This window comes from Callospermophilus lateralis, chromosome 4 (assembly GCF_048772815.1).
Source record: "Callospermophilus lateralis isolate mCalLat2 chromosome 4, mCalLat2.hap1, whole genome shotgun sequence".
Classification (NCBI taxonomy): Eukaryota; Metazoa; Chordata; class Mammalia; order Rodentia; family Sciuridae; genus Callospermophilus; species Callospermophilus lateralis.
In genome coordinates, this window is record NC_135308.1 from 159616012 (window position 1) to 159633743 (window position 17732).

Sequence of the window (17732 nt, forward strand, 5' to 3'; positions counted from 1 at the left end):
GGAAGTAGCCATAGAGAATCATATCACAGGCTGGTACAAAGAGAGCCCTAGAATAGCTTCACAGGGTATTTTTAAAAGGAAGCAAGTGTTTGTCATTTTTTTTTTTAATTTATTTTTTTAGGATGTAATGGACACAATGTAGATGTAGATGGACACAATACCTTTGTTTATTTTTGTATGGTGCTGGGGATTGAACTCAATGCCTCATGCATGCTAGGCAAGCGCTCTACCACTGAACCACAACCCCAGCCTGGTTTTTGGCATTTTTGAGGAAAAAAACGTTGATGATATGCAAAGTTTATGAGAGAATTTTATTTCCCTGAATTTATTATCTTTCCCTTCAGAATTAAATTAAATTCTAATATCCATACTGAAGCAACACATTTGTTCCTCGGCAAAATAAAGGACCCTATCTAAAAGCATAAAAATTGTAAAATTATAGTACAGGCATACAAAATTAAAATCTTACAGTTCCCCCGACTTCACCATAGGTACTGTGCCCATAGCTAAGAAAATAGCCCAAGCTTACACAGCACTCAGGCTGTGCCAGGTACCTGTCTATGCACGTATCTTAAGTCATTAAATCTTCCCCCAAACCCTATGAGGGAGGAAGTATTGTAGTCTGGACTTCATAGATGGGAAAGCTTAGGTGAAATGGTTCACCTGAGATCACAAAACCAGGAAGTGGTAGAGCAGAGATTGGAGCCGGCAGTCTGAAGTGGGTCCCTGGTATAACCACTGGACATCTAAGATGACTTTGACCCTTCTTCCTGACCGGTAGTTTGGAGAGAAGATGTCTGGTTTCTTCCCTGACCTCCTCACTGAACCCTCAGTAGGTCCTAATTTGTGAGCTGTGGTGATCCCCAGCATCCCCTCAGCCACCTTAACAATGGGAGGGCCATTGTTTTAGTCAGCTTTTATCACTGTGACCAAAATACCTAATGAGAACTTGGAGGAGGAAAAATTTATTTTGGCTTAAGAGGTTTTAGAGTTTAGTCCATTGCTCTGGGCCCAGGGTGAGGCAGAACAATATGGCAGAAGGACATAGAGAAGTGAAGCTATTCACTCATGGCAGCCAGGAAAGAAGCAGAGAGAGAGGAGAAGGAAGGGACTGCAGGGTAGATGCATCCTTCCAGGGCATGACCCCAGTGACCCTCCTCCTCCAGCCCTGCCCTACCTGCCTACGGCTACCACCTAGTCAGTCCACTCAAACTTGGGTGGACTGATTAGGGTAGAGTCATAATAGGATCATTTCACCTCTTAACATTCCTGCATTAAGGAGCTTTTGGGGGATACCTTACATTCAAACCATAACAGCCATCAAAATTTATGTTTACAAAATCATGTCCTAACATGGGGAACCAGGTATAATTTGATGACAAAAACGATATGTAAAGTTGCCCATTACCTGATTTAAACTATAGATTTTAATCATAGTTTTTACAAATACTCTTGGGTGCAGACAAATAAATGAGAAGTACTCCAACTATTAACAATGGTTGTTTGGAGGTGGAAGAATTTCTTAATTCATTTGTCTAAGTTCTCCAGGTTTATCCAGTGAGGAAATCAGTGTCATGAGGGTGCTAGAGTTTGGATCTGGAATGTTCCCTCAAAGTTCATGTGTCCCCAGCTGATGGCACTGTTGGGAGGTGCTGGAAACTTAGGAAGTGGGGCCTAGTGGGAGGGAGCAGGTCTCCAGGGACATGCCCTTGAAGGCTATCTTGTCCCCGACTCTTTCCTCTCACTCTTGAGCTCGCTCTCTCTGTTTCTTAGTCACCATGAGATGAGCTAACGCTGTTCTGCCTCACCAAAGGCCCAGCGCAACAGGACCAAATGATCATGGACTGAAAGCTCTGAAACTGTGATCCAGAATAAACCTGTCCTCCCTTTGGTTGACTTTCTCAGGTATTTTTGTCACAGTGACCGAAAGCTGACTGACACAGAGGGCATACAAGTTTAAATCATGTTGCAATTGGGAGTCATTTAGGCAAAACTTGCCTCAGAGGAGCGTGTGGACTAGAAAAAAAGGTCAAGAATACAGGTTGCTATAACAAGGGTTCATTCCGGAACCTGGCATGAGGTAGGTGGGCTGGCTTTGGAAGCAGCACAGTAAGCGGGTACACGAGGACTATACACAGCCCTGACTGGCTGCCCACCGCCCTGCCTCCCCGCCAACTCTGAGAGTGTTCCAAGTGATTTAATCATTCAGTGGTTGATATCATTATCCCTGTGGTGTTGCCAGGTGGCCTGTTAAGGCAGTTCCACCTGAGCCTGGGAGGCCTGGCCTTCCTTTGTGCTGAGAGTCAAAAGGGCTGGGAGAGGCTGGTTTCACACAAGGCACCAACAGAGCATCTCTGACCTTCACAGCAGAATCCACATCTTTCTTTTCATCTTTCCGCCTTATTTGGTTCTACCCAGTTGTCTGGAGCCAGGGGGAAGGGAACAAGAACGCCAGGCGTCGCCTCTCTTGGCAACTGATCTAGTTCTGTCAATAATGCCTCCTGACAGTGCGCAGAAATCCTCTGGAACTGAAGCAATTTCTTTTCCGAATAAGCTCACAGTTCATCACAGAGACAGGCTTAAACCTGAGAGCATTATTATTATTATTATTATTTTTCTGGCAGGCTAAGCATTGAACCAGTGCCTCATTCATGCTAGGCAAGTGGGCTACCACTGATCTGCACCCCCAGCACTATCACCTTCACATCTCAGCACTGTCTTTACTCCATGCTCAGAGCCTCCATGTTGGGAAACACAGGATATGCTGGAGTTTCATATGAAGAAAATCAATATAAGAAAATTACAGATACTAATTTTAAGTACATGAAAGTAAACAATCTTGTATTGCTGGTTATCTTCTAAAATAATTGCAAGCTTCTTGGAGGGCTAGGATTGCTTCCTATTTCCTTACACACCTCTCCATGTCTCCATAATGCCTTGAATATAGTATTCAGAGTTTTTGCTTTGGAATGGAACATATGTCTAACCCCTAAATCTATAGCCCTGTTGTCTACTTGGCCAGCCCATTCCTCTATCTTGAAGATGAGAGTCTTTCTGAAGATGATGCAGTCAAGATAATCTAGCTTTGGGCTGGGGATGTGGCTCAAGCGGTAGCACGCTCACCTGGCATGCGTGCGGCCCGGGTTCGATCCTCAGCACCACATACAAACAAAGATATTGTGCCTGCCAATAACTAAATAAAATAAATTAAAAACTATATATTAAAAAAAAAAAGATAATCTAGCTTTAATCTGGCCACTAGAGGACCAAGGAGAAAAATGGACTTTCACCACACGTAGGAAAATGGAATCTCAAATTCAGGAGATACCTGATTAAAGTTAGAAGTGCCGTGCAAGCCAGGTGCAGTGGTGCACAACTGCAACCCCAGTGACTCAGGAGGCTGAGGCAGGAGGATCTCAAGTTTGAGGCCAGTGTGGGCAGCTGAGCAAAGCCTTGTCTTAAAATAAAAAATAAAAATAAAAATTTCTGGGATGTGGCTCAATGGTAGAGCACTTGCCTAGCACCTGTGAGGCCCTGGGTCAGTTACCAATAATGGGGCAGGAAGAAAGTAGGGTATTTCCCAAGTCAGAGTCTCCTCAATGAAATTAGTGTCCTTTTATAAGAAGGGGTCTGAGGAAACACCTTGCCCCTTCTACCATGTAAAGTTATGGCAAAGAGATGCTGTCTATAAACTACAGAATGGGTCCTCACCAGACACTGAATCTGCTGGCACCTTAATTTGGGTTTCCCAACCTCCAGAACTATAATAAATAAATTTGCTGTACATGAACTACAGTTTCTACTACTTTATTATAGCACTACACACAGGATAGTGATGTCATGTTAGACAGAATTATGACCTTGTTATTGTCTTTATTTGGAGACTAAGTATGGTTTAAGGAGATTATGGGTGCACAGTGGACAAGAGGTGAATTCATGATGTTTAATTTTATGTGTCAGTTTGACTGGATTAAATGACTCCCAGACAACTCCAAGAACATTATTGCTGGTTGTGTCTTTTAGGCTGTTTCCAGAGGAGAAATTGTGCATTAGTAGACTGAGTTTAAAAGATGTTTCTCATCATCCCATGGGTGTGTTACTGGAGGCCAGAGACCTGACACTTGGGCTTCCAAAAACCAGGTTTAGCTACTTACCCCAAAAGTCAAACAGAAAAGGTAATGGTGAAAAGCAGGTAAGGAACTTTAATCAATTTGGAAATACTGGAATGAGATCCATATTGAGAGGTGTACACTGATAAACAGTCTGGGTTAAACTAGTCTGGGGGATCATTATCTCAGTTCAGGTTCTTCGAGGTGGCTCTGGAGACTTCTTTATCACGTGAGGGGGCAATCTCCATTTTCTGTTCTGGTTGTTTATCTATCAGATCAGTGATCCTGGAAGGGGGCAATTCAGTTCCTATAAGATGAATGCTCTGTTAAAGAATACAGTCTGATTGTGGTGTGATGTGCCTTCCCTGCTCTGCTGCTCCTGGAAGGTGCAGCAGAATGATTAGAAACTTCTAGGTGCTACCCAGGGGTCTGAAACAGTATGCCATAAATGTCCCTGCAAATCTTTCCTGTCATGAAGGGGGATGAGATAGGTTGGGTAAATTTGGACTAAAAAACATTGTATTATCAGATTTTAGATGAACAACCATATATTTTAGTCAGCTTTGTGTTCCTGTGACCCAGAGACCTGACAAGAACAACTTAAAGGAGAAAGCTTTTTGGGCTCATGGTTTCAGAGTTTTAGTCCATGGTTGGCTGACTCCACAGCTCTGGCCCTGACATAATTCAGAACATCAAGGAGAAGTGTGTGGTAGAGGAAAGCTGCTCAGTTCTTGACAATCAGGAAGCAGAGGGAGAGAGCTCTGCTCACCAGGGACAAAGGCAAGCCCCCAGTGACCTACTTCTTCTAGCTACACCCCACCTGCCTATAGCTGCCATCTAGTTAATCCTTATCAGTGATTAGTCCACTAATGAAGTTAAAGCTCTCATAATCAATCATTTCTCCTGTGAAAATTCTTGTATCATCTCACACAAGAGCTTTTGGGAGACACCTCATACCTAAACCATAACATATGATTGACATGCCTACACACAGAGCTGAGCAGGTCACAAAAGTTTAAGGTAATAAAGGAGACAATATAAAATGAAGGCAGAAATGCCAGGCTTCATCCTGCTTTCATTTACCAAGTGGGTACCTGCAAGGAGTCATTGCTATCAGCAAAGGTGGCCTCTCTATGTCCCTATTGTAAAGTGGGCATCATGCAACCCATTAAGGATCTGAACAGAATAAAAGCTGGAGCAAGGTGAATTTGCTCTGTGCTTAGAGTTGAGACATTAATCTTTGACTGCCTTGGACATTTGTGTTCTTGGTTCTTGGACTTTCAGACCCACTTATACCACTAGCTTTCCTGGTTCTCCAGCTTGCAGACAAATATTATAATCTCTTGGCCTTCATAGTCAACTCCAGTATCTCTTACAATATCCTATTGGTTCTGTCTCTCCTAAGAACCCTAATACATCTTTAACTTAAAATTTCAGGATTTCCTTTCTTTAGAAAGGAATTTTTAAATGTGCCTTAAAATTACTCAATAAAAAAGGCTAGATGAACATTATATAGGAAATAAAGAATCAAAAACTTTGGCATTACCAGGTAGAAAGTAAACAAATTTTAAATTCATAGGGACTTAGAAGATTATGTACCAAATTGTTGATGGTGGTCATTTATGTGGGGACCTTGTAAAAAGTGTACATTTGTGTTGTTTGAAGCCTGTATAACCAGAATGTATTCATGTATAATTTTCCCAATAGAGGAGGGGACACCACTGCCATCTATAAGGGAGGCTATGAAATGTGTTTTCTAACTGGGTACAAAATCACGATTCAATAATGGGAGACACTCTATTACTAATGAAGAAAAAGGAAATGGATATTAGTAAGCAATTAAGCAGTCTCTGTGCCAGAGAAGAAAAAACACATGCAGAGAAGGGGAGACACAAAACAGCATGATGTGGCTGGAGGACCAGGTGACATAAGGAAGCAATGCTAAGAGAGGCCAGGAGGGACTGGTTGACAAAAGGCTTTGTGTTTGTCCTCTAGACCAAGTCCCTTATAACTGTGACCAGATGCTTTAGACCCAAACCCAAGAGATTCTGAGTCTACAGGCCTCCAAGAAGACTAGGGATTTGTTTTGCTTTAAACAGGTGACTCTCAGTTAGAAACTGGCTAGTGTTGCCCAGTGGTTCTCAGTAATGGGTTTTTTACCCTTCAGGGCATACATTTAGCAAGGTATGGAGATAGTTTTGATTATTGGAGGAGGGGGAAAACTACAGACTAGCATGGATAGAAGCCAGAGGCGCTGACAATGCATAGGACAATCTCCCCCGAATAGAGTTGTCCAGTCCAACATATCAATAGTGCCAGTGCTGCGGAAGTCCTGCACCCGGCACTGGAGAGCCATTCAAGGGTTTTAAACACTGAAATGTTATTCATTCCCTCAAATATCTTTAGAGCATTTTGTGCGAGGCAGGAAATTTTCCAGGCATTAGGGATACAGTGGTGAACGAAACAAAGAAATCTGTAGTGTGGTATTTTAGACAGTGGCCTCTGAAGAGATGACACATGAGCAACACGGAGTGAGTGGAGAATGAGGGAAAGCAGTAGAAGGAACAGCCAGGGCAGAGGCTCTGAGCCAGGGACTTGCTTGAGTCTGAACACAGCCCACTGGTGAAGGGTGCCAGTGAGAAGGCAGGGTGGATGAAGTTAGAAAGGGAGCCAGGGGTCAGACCATTGCCTGGGTTTTATCCTATTATTGGAAAACTGTAGGGATAAAGGCAGGGGAGACTCCCATTACACATACAAGGATCATTCTTGTTCCAGTGTGGGGGCAACTAGAAGCAGAGGATAAAATGCTCTCCCCATGGTTTAGACAAGGGCATGAGAAGCTTGGACTTTGTGGCAGAAGTCAAAAACTTGAGAAGTATTAAGGATTTGCAATACATTGTGGTCTTTGTGCTCTGATGGATAGAAGTGGAACCAGAAGACAGAAACCTTAGGAAGACAGATTTCAGCTCACTATATGGTGGTGAGTTGTTGTAAGTGTTCTATTCCAAGTGTGCTTGAAAATGTGTTTTCTAACTTGTGCACCAACCTCCAGGCACCTCTTTGTGTTCAGGTATTCCAGATTCTCCCCAGCCCTTTTGGGTTTTTATAGAGGCTTCATTATGTAGGCATGATTGAGTACACCATTGGCCTTTGGTGAACTATTCAGCCCTTCTCACCCTGACCTCAGTAAAGTGACAATCTCAAATCCACCCTTTCTTCCTTCTTTCTCTCCCTAGGAATTGAACCCTGGGTGCTCTACCACTGAACTACCCCTCCAGCCCTTTTTACTTTTTATCTTTTGATACAGGGTCTTGCAAATTTTCCCAGGCTGGCCTAAATTTGCCACCCTCCTGCATCAGGCTCCTAAGACTCTGGGATTATAGGTGTGTACCAGCTATGCCTTGGTCCCTGTGGTGACCATCCCCATGTTGAGGCTATCTAGGGGATGCTGGCCACCAATCATCCTATTAGCATACAAAAGATACTCATCATTCCTGAGAGTACATTGGTTTTAAGTTTTATGCCAGGAAATGGAATGAAGACCAAATATATATGTATATGTGTTTATAAATTACAATATGAAGTAACTAATTATGAGATATTGATCAAATATTCTTTTAGCCTATCTAGTTTTCAGAAAAAATATGTTAAGATCTTCACATAATTGTTGGAACTATCAATTGTTTTTAGTGAATCTGAACATCTTTGTATTGTGTATTTGAGTCCATATTATTATGTAGTATTAGTTTTAGGGTTTTTATCTCTTCCTGGTGATTTATCCTTTTTACCAATGCTTCATGACTTTTCTTATCCTGTAACCTCAAGCAGCTTTCCTTTGGTTAGCATTTGCTTGGTATACCTACTTCAATCTCTTTACTTTCTAACCTTCTGTCTTGTATCACATGTTTTAATGCCTACATCCTCCCCACAAGTAATCACCATGTGGACTTTGTGGACACTGTTTTATGCAAATGGAAGCATAGATGAAGTCAAGTTTTACATCAGGCTTCTTTCCTCAGCGTTGTGTGTGACTCATCCCTGCTCTCGCATATAGTTAGACTTTGTTCATTTTAATTGCTGCACAGTGTTCTGTTGTACTTAATATGACAACTTTAATATTACATTGTCTGAATCTTTGGTTATTATGAATAATGCTGCTGTGAACATTCTTGAATCAGGGAAACAAGAAAACTAGGGAGAATTCACTTAAAGAAAAATGACTAGGAAAAGAGGTGAGATGGAAAGGAATAAAACAAGCCTTAATAATTTTATTAGTGATATAGTGGAATCTAAACCTGACAGTGACTCTTCCAGAAAAGAGCTAAGAACCTAGGAAATAAAAAGCATTTAAAGAACCAAACAAGCTATTGAAAAGTCCAGGCACTGTAATCACAGAGGAATTTCTTTCTCAGTTTACTTACTCTAATTTCACAAAGATTTGTAAAAACTTTAGTCCTCAGCAAATTAGAAGTTGTCTGTTTGGGGCAGGGGTTGTGGCTCAGTGGCAGAGCACTTGCCTAGCACGTGTGAGGCACTGGGTTCAATCCTTAGCTCCACATAACAACATTCTGTCCAATGTACAACTACAAAAAATAAATAAATAAATAAAAAATAAAAAAAGTTCTCTGTTAGAAGAGAATGTTCTCAGAGACAGGCATATGAAGGACAGAAAAAGTGTTAGTTAATAGCTAGGGACAGTACAGTATGTATTTAAAAAAAGCAGACACAAAAATGCAAAACAGTGTTTGGAGTGATTCTTGGAAGGAATAAACTATCTAATCATCTCCCAAAGACATTACCACATTAGAGCCCACAGAATAACACATCACAATGATGTCCAAGTTCTAAATCAACAACTAAATTATATTGTATTCTATTATGTTTAATGTGGCTAGAAATGTTTAGTATTTGAGGAAGATTTAACAAAATGGTTAACACAAAACAGAAATAAGTCCAAACATTTGAGTGCACAAAGAAGTAGCACTGTCATGATGTTAGGAAAGCTGTGTTAGTGACTATCATACATTTTCAAGGATGACTGAGATGCTCAGTACAGGGTAGGGACTCAGTCCAGTTGGCAGTGCAAAGAAACAATGAGGGGAACCTGAAAAAGCCACAGCCAACATTGTGCTCAGTTGATGGCAAAAGACTGCTTGCTTCCCCCAAGGTCAGGACCAAGACAAAGATGTCTGCTCCCATCATGTCTGTTCAGCACAGCACTTGAAGTAATTAGGCAAGAAAAATAAATAAAATTCATCCAGATTGGAAAGGAATATGTAAAAAAAAAAAAAAAACAAAAAAAAAAAAACAACATACCCACAAACCCCCAAACCAAAAACCATTAGAATAAGTGATTTAAACAAGGTTGAAGGATATAAGAGCAATATACAAAAATCAATCATATTTTTTATATATTTGTACTGAACAACATGAAAATCAAATTAAGAACACAAGTCAATATCTGGGAGGGTTAACTGGGTGGTAGAACACTTGCGTAGCATGTGTGAGGTCCTGAGTTCAATTCCAAGTATTGGAAAAAAAAATTTTTTTTTCACTATAAAACATTGTTGAAAGAAATTAAAGAAGCATTAAATAAATGTAAAGATATTATGTGTTCAAGAATTGAAAAAAAAGTGATTCGGTTTAAAATATTTTGTTATAGCAGCTGTAATGAATTGACACACTCTTTTTTTTTTTTAAAGAGAGAGAGGGAATTTTAATATTTATTTTGTGGGGGACACAACATCTTTGTTTGTATGTGGTGCTGAGGATCGAACCTGGGCCACACGCACGCCAGGTGAGCACGCTACCACTTGAGCCACATCCCCAGCCCAAATTGATACACTCTTAAAGGTAAACTTAGAAGTAAGTCTTTATTACCTCAGATTTGGCAATGAATTCTTATATATGAAACCAATAACACCAACAATAAAATAAAATATATAAATGCCAAACTAGATCAAACTTAAAAACTTCTGTATTTCAAAAGACGGTATCAAGTAAGTGAAAAGATAACCTGCAAAATGATAGAAAATATTTGAAAATTCTAAATCTGGTAAGGGACTTGTATCCAGAATATATAAAGAACTCCTCTAATTCAATAATTAAAAGATAATGCAAATTAAAAAGTAGACAAAGGAACTGAATGGACATTCCTAAAAGAAGATATACAAATGGCCAATAAGCATGTGCAAAAAAAACCTTGACATTAGTCATTAAGGAAATGCAAATTAAAACCACTAGGAGATTTAATTTCACACCTACTAGGAATAATCAAAAAGTTGGCTAATAAGTGTTGGTGAGGATGTAAAGAAATAGGATCCTTTATACACTGCTGCTGAGAATGTAAAATGGGGCACCTGCTTTGGCAAGTTCATCAAACAATTAACACCAGGGTACTATATGACCCACCAATTCTACTCCTAGGTATATACCCAAGAGAGATGAAAACATGTCTATGCAAAAATCTGTACAAGAGTATTCACAAAAGTATTATTTATGATAGCCAAAGGTAGAAGGAATCTAAATGGCAATCAGCAGGATGAATGGATAAAATGACTATAAAATGTAGTATTACTCAGCTGTAAAAATGAATGAAGTACTGATATAGCCAACAACTTTGATGAATCTTAAAACATGCTAATTCAAAGAGGCCAGTCACAGAAGTCCACTTATTATAGGGATATCTATAGGGAAAGAAAGTAGATTAGTGCTTACTTAGGACTGGGGTAGAGGGGGGTAGAATTGGGAGATAAAGGGATGATAGATACTAAGGGGTACAGGGGTCTCTGAGAGGTGACAAAAAATGTTTTTAAGCTAATGATGGTTGCATATACCTGTGAATGTACTAATGTCCATCAAATTATACATCATAAATGGGTGAATTATATGGTATATGAATTAAATCTCAATAAGCTATTTAAAAACACACACCAGTATCACCACTAAAGATAAGCTTATCGACAAAAATGGCAAAAACCAAAAAAGAAAGAATGGACAAGCAAAATGGCTGCTTAGCTTATTTTAGATTTGTCTTATACCTGATTTTGAACTTGATTCTGACTCTGAGAATCTGCTATGTATTGATGTTGGTAGGGGACAGGGCACCAAGGTCATGAGTAGGAGCATAATCATGGCAACCTATAGACACCATGTGCCAGACCTATTTATGGTTTCCAACAATCTCTGGGTGGAAATAATATTTTACAATTCAGTACAGCACACACAAAGCCCAGTTATTATCTCAGATAAAGGAGATGCTATTTATGAGGGTGACAAAAGCAACTTTAGAAATAGAACTTTTGACTTCTGAGAATTGACAGCACTATCTCATGTCGTGTAGGGAAATAAAGATGCAAAGCTGAGATGCCTCCCCCTCCAACATATATATATATATATATATATATATATATATATATATATATATATATATATATACACACATGCACACAAGTGTAATGACCTATATAAATTCTATAAGTTGGATGGTGCTATACTGCATTCTAACTCTTTCTGTCTCTGCATGTCTTCCCACTTGTCTGCATTCCTCATATATAAGCACATACATGTGTAAGAACCCCCAGAGGCTAAGGGTGCAGCTCAGTAGTAGAGCATTCATCTAGTATGTTCAAAGCCCTGGGTTCCATCCCCAGGGATACCAACCAAAAAAGACACGCCCTACTCCCAGTGTCTTTCTCTCACATGGATGCTGGTGATTATATGTTACAACACGTTAGATCACTAAGCTCCCTATCTCGTGTTCTTTACAGCACTGTGTCTGGTTTATGTAACTCATCTTTCTCCCTCAATTCTAACGCAAGTCCCATGAGAGCAGGCAACTCGCCTGACTTGTTCACAGCAATTTGCTATTGCTTAGCAAAATGGTTGGTACATGGCAGATGCTCAAAAATTATTTCTAGACTTCTCAATTAGCAGAGTATCTTTGGTACAAGGCCATTATAATGATTAAGCCTCATTAATGAGTCTCAACTGTTGGGCAGTGGGGACACAAAAACAAAACCTGCATTCAGGAAAGGAACAACCCTGGTCCAAACAGCATGATGTGGCGGGAGTAAGCCAGTTTCTTATTTTCAGTCCGTCTTACCTTTCTAGCTTAGAAGTCCAAAGATTATGCCGTTTCTTCTCAGTTCACATCTGCACAGTTTGGAATGAAGTAAGAATGTAAATACCATATTATATTTAATATGGTGAAACCACCAATGCAGTAAGCTTAGGGAAGTCATATCTTACTTTTTGTTTAAAATACATATTATCCTAGGGATTGCTACTCTAAGTACTTTAAGCAACCTCCAATTCAGCACTATTCCCCACCTACCTCAACATGGTCTTAGTAATGCCTGAGATAATGGTATCAAGAATTCAGAGCTCTTAGTCCACTAAGGGTGGTAGGTAAGCAAATGAAGAAATACAACTTAATGCAGCAAGTTCTTGAGAGAGCTCAACCCAGGGTATTATGCTTCCCAAACTACCAAAAACATACAAAGCACATCAGAGACCTTTGTGTATATCAGGGACATTCTTACCCAAGCTTGACACTTGATAGGCCCATTTTTCTAACATGGGCATTACTGTATAACCGGTACTTAAAGAACAATGCAGGGAGGCCCAACTTTGAAGAGTTACAGTCTAGTAGTTAAGCATTTAAAAAGGATTTTTTTTTTTTTTTTTTTGGTGGTGGCAGGGTAGGGCCTTGCTGGCCCTACCCTGTTGGGCAGTGAAGACACAAAAAGGTAAAAAGTGGGGACACAGCAAGGTATACTGAATCTATTGTTCATTTTTGGGAGAAAGAGAAATAGTATTGGCAAACTCCTTAACTTACCTGCTAAGTTGCTTGTTAACAATCAAAACCATCAAGTTCCTATAATATCCCTATTATTCATGCTCTATATAGCACTTGTATCTATTTTTGGATCCTTTGGCATAGTATGTCCACCAAGCCCTCCCTTGAGAGAATAGGCCATTTCTGAGGAAGACAAAAAAGTGTTGTGGGACAGGATGGGACTTGGGAGTCAGAAAACTTCTCTTTCGTCCTTTTGTCATTTACTGACTGTGTGAACGAGCTATTTAATCATCCAAAGCTGTCTCTAGACATAAAATGGAGATACTGCCTGTCCAATCAGTTTTAGAGGTCTGAAATAGGTTACCAAATTAAGTTAGTAGACACTAGATTGTTTTATAAGCTACAAAGAAATATATAAAGACTAATAATAATTATCATTCATATTTGCATGTGAGTGCTTAGCAAGTTCCTGGCATGAAAATGTTGTAAGACAAATGTTGTAAGACAAATTAATATCTCAAATATTCCTGAAGTCCAAATTAATGAGTGATCTAGTCAGCTACAACCTAGAAGTTTCACTCTTTACAATATTTATTTCAGATGATGTAGAGTATCTGTTTACATCAACACCATTTGTTTGTAAGAATTTGCATTGATTTTTCAATTCATGGATTGTCAAAATGTCTTTTACCTGTCTGACTTTTAATCATTTTTCTTGCTATTGACACTTTCACCAGATGGTAAACAGAAAAGTGGGAATTAACAAACTGGATCAGTCAATTTTGCAAGTTTTTATTGGTGCTAATATAGGCCATAAAGAGGCGGATGCTACTGATAAAAAGAACTGTGACTTGTATGTCTGAATCCAGATGAGTTACATCCTCAATCCTTTCTTTAACTTTTTTTTTTTTTTTTTTTAAATCTTGAGGCAGGATCTTGCTAAATTGCACAGGCCAACAACTTACAATCCTCCTTCCTCGGCCTCTTAAATTGTTGGGATAAGAGGCATGTGCTACTTCCAGCCTCTGAATTCCATTTGTACTTTTATTGGGAGGTACTGAACTTATTCTCTAGCCAAAAAAGACTTAAAAGAGTTATAGATGACAATTTAAAAGTTTAGCTGGGCATGGTGGCACACACCTGTAATCCCTGCTATTTGGGAGAGCTAGGAGGATAATAAGTTCAAGGTCAACCTGGGCAACTTAATGATACCCTGTCTTAAATAAATGATATAAAGGGCTGGGCATGTAACTCAGCGATACAGCTTATATGAGGCCCTTGGTTCAACAAGCCCCTGTAACCCTTCCCCCCACACAAAATTTTAGGCATATGCTTGGGGAGAAAAAAAGTATAAGAATTTAACTTAAGCAAAATACTATTTACTCCATTCTTTGCTTTTAAAGATAAAAACAGTGCTTCAAGTTAGTGCTCTAGGGCCGAGGTTGAGGCTCTATGGTAGAGCAGTTGCCTGGCATTTGTGAGGCACTGGGTTCAATTCTCAGCACCACATATAAATTAATGAATTAAATAAAGGTTTATCAACAACTAAATGTATTTAAGAATATATTTTAAAAAAAGATAGTGCTCTAAATTCAATCCACAGTTCTCTGAAAATGTTTCTTTTTCTGTTTTAACTGGGAATAAATTTCACCAGATATCTCTTGATAGCAGAAATTTTACAATAAAGAAGACATATGCCCTCTGGTGGTTTATAGGTTTCTTCATATCTATGATTGCAAAAAAAAAATTTTTTTTAAATGCAGCTATTTTTCTATCAAATGGGAGTTTACTTATAAATTTAAAAGTCAGTAAGGGCTGGGGACATGGCTCAGTGGTACAGCACTTGCCTAACAACATGCATGAGGCCCTGTGTTTGATAATTATAAGTCTTCTTTGGTTTCCATAACCATCACAAATCATAAAGCATTTCTACAGAAGCAGTTTGCCCAGTGTAACCCCCATAGTTCATGGTGATTAATGAAATGATGAACAGGAAGGGCTGGGGATGTGGCTCAAGCGGTAGCGCGCTCGCCTGGGTTCGATCCTCAGCACCACATACAAACAAAGATGTTGTGTCCGCTGAAAACTAAAAAAAAAAATAAATATTAAAAAATTCTCTCTCTCTCTCTCTCTCACTCTCTCTTTAAAAAAAAAAAAAGATTCCATTTCTCCTGCTCCATCTGCTTCTACCAGTCATAACCACTTTAAAAAAAAAATTATGAACAGGAAGCCTCTGCCATTCAGAAATTGCCATCTAACAAAGGCATATGAACTCGGAGGCCATGCAGACATGGAACCAAAGCCTAAAGAAGAGAACTATAAAAATTATGCGGGTTTTGGATCCTCTGCAGGAGGATTACATAAGACTATTATTTTAGGCAGCTTTTCCCATCTCTACCACCAAAAGACTCAACAAAGGCAATTAGAGGAGGACAAGTTTATTTGGCTCACAATTTCAGATGTCTCAGTCAATAGATGGCCAACTCCATTGCTCTGGGCATGAGGTGAGGCAGAGCATCATGGCAGGCAGAAGAAAGTAGCTCAGGAGGGGCTGGGGTTGTGGCTCAGCGGTAGAGCGCTCGCCTAGCAGTGCTGGGTTCGATCCTCAGCACCACATAAAAATAAATAAATAACTTTCTTGCACTTTCTCACACATGAGCTTTTTAGACACCTCCTATCTAAACCATAATAACACACAGAGATAAGGTTTCTTGAGTGGCAACTGTTAAAGGGAAGGTACTCAATGGCAGCTATTATTCCAGTTTTTTTTTTTTTTTTTTGTTGTTGTTGTTGTTGTTCCAGGAATGGAACCTAGGGGCACTTTACCTCTGAGCTACATCCCCAGTTTTTTTTTTTCATTTTGAGGCAGGGTCTCACTAAGTTGCTTAGGGCCTCACTAAATTACTGAGGCTGGCCTTGGACCTGCAATCCCAGCCTCCCAGGTCACTGGGATTACAGGAGAGTACCACTGTGCCTGGTGACAGTTATTATTCTTAGTGTGTGATATCACAGCTACCTGCTGGGAGAAAAGTATCAGCTGCAGATTCGTGTAACACTTTTAGTAAGCCTAATCTAACTGTATTTTGTAGACTGTTGCAAGAATTAAATGAAAGTAGAGCATTTAACCCAGTTCTTGGAACACCATACTCTTCTTCCCTAAACTACTCAGCATGTAATTTCTCCCGCAGTTTGCCAAGCGGAGGTGAAGAGAAAGAAAATGTCCAAAGTGACAAAGAACATAAAAGACTAGATAGACTTAGAGGTGTAGCTCAGTGGTACAGTATGTGCCTGGCATGCACAAGGCCCTGGGTTCAATCCCCAGCACTGGCCCAGGTTGGGTACTGGATAGGATAGTATTTTAGTTTAATAAATAACATTATAGTAGGCAAACGCTTTGACCCAGGAACCACATTCCTAGAAAATTTTCTTAAAGAAGTAATCAGAAGGGCTGGGGTTGTGGCTCAGTGCTACAGCACTTGCCTAGCATGTGTGAGGCATTGGGTTCAATCCTTGGTACCACATTAAAAAAAATAAAAGATAAAATAAATGTGTTGTGTCCATCCACAACACAAAATTTGAAAAAAAGAGATAATCAGAAAAGTATAAAAAGATACATACATTAAGGATTTTATCACTACACTATTTATAATAGCAAAACAAACAAACAAACAAAAAACCCATGGAAACAATCTAGAAGTCTATCAGTAAGAATCCAATTATTATTATTATTTTTGGGGGGCGGGTACTGAACTTAGGGGCACTTGACCACATCCCCAGCCCTATTTTTGTATTTTACTTAGAGAAGAGTCTCACCGAGTTGCTTAGTGTCTTGCCATTGCTGAGGCTGGCTTTGAACTGGCAACCCTCCTGTCTCAGCCTCCTGAGCCATGGGGATTATAGGCATGCGCTCCCGCACCTGGCATAATGAAACATTATTATAATACAATTCTATGTAGCAACTAAAATTTTCACATAGTTATTGACATTAAATTATATTTGAGATGAAAAAGTTACAGTTTGAAATAGATACAATAAAATATTAGTAATCATTTCTAGGCACCAGGAATACTGGAACACACACATACACCTCATTTTAATATTTTTCTTTCTTTTTTTTGTGTGTGATGCTGGGGATTGAACCCAGGGCTTTGTGCATGCGAGCAAACACCCTATCAACTGAGCTATATTCCCAGCCCTTCTTTAATATTTTTCTATATTTTCTGAAAAACTTTAAATGACTACATTATTTTTGTAAGAAAAAAGTCTAAAGCTAATATAAAAATTTTAAACCATGGGGCTGGGATTGTGGCTCAGCGGTAGGGCACTTGCCTAGCATGCACAGGAGCCCTGGGTTCAATCCTCAGCATCACATAAAAATAAATGAACGGAATAAAGGTATTGTGTCCAACTACAACTAAAAACATAAATATTTTTAAAAATTTTTAAGCCAAATTAGAAAATATAGATGCTCCAAGGAGCATGAACCAAGTGAGAGATTATTCAGCATAATGTTAGGAAGTTTAGACTCCCAATCCTTTGCTATGTGACCTAAGCCAGATATGTATCTCAACTTCCTAGCTATAGAGAATAAAAGTAATTAAGACCCAGGTGCAATGATCTGCATGTACTCCCAACTACATAGGAGGCCAAGGCAGGACCATCACTTGAGTCTAAGAATTTGAGGCCTGCCTTGGATAATATAGTGAGACCCCAACTCTTAAAAAATAATAACAATCTCACAACAGAATAGAGTGCATTAAAAAAAAATACTGTACCTGTAAGCTAATTACAAATTAAAATTTAAAAATTAAAATTTAAAAATT

General features: G+C 39.3%; 1 non-coding gene across 1 annotated transcript; it reads left to right on the forward strand.

The window, feature by feature from the left end:
* The first annotated feature begins 16168 nt into the window (after positions 1-16168).
* Trnaa-ggc (transfer RNA alanine (anticodon GGC)) lies at positions 16169-16239 on the forward strand. Its single transcript has one exon. It is a non-coding gene; the product is annotated as a tRNA-Ala (tRNA).
* The last annotated feature ends 1493 nt before the right edge of the window (positions 16240-17732 follow it).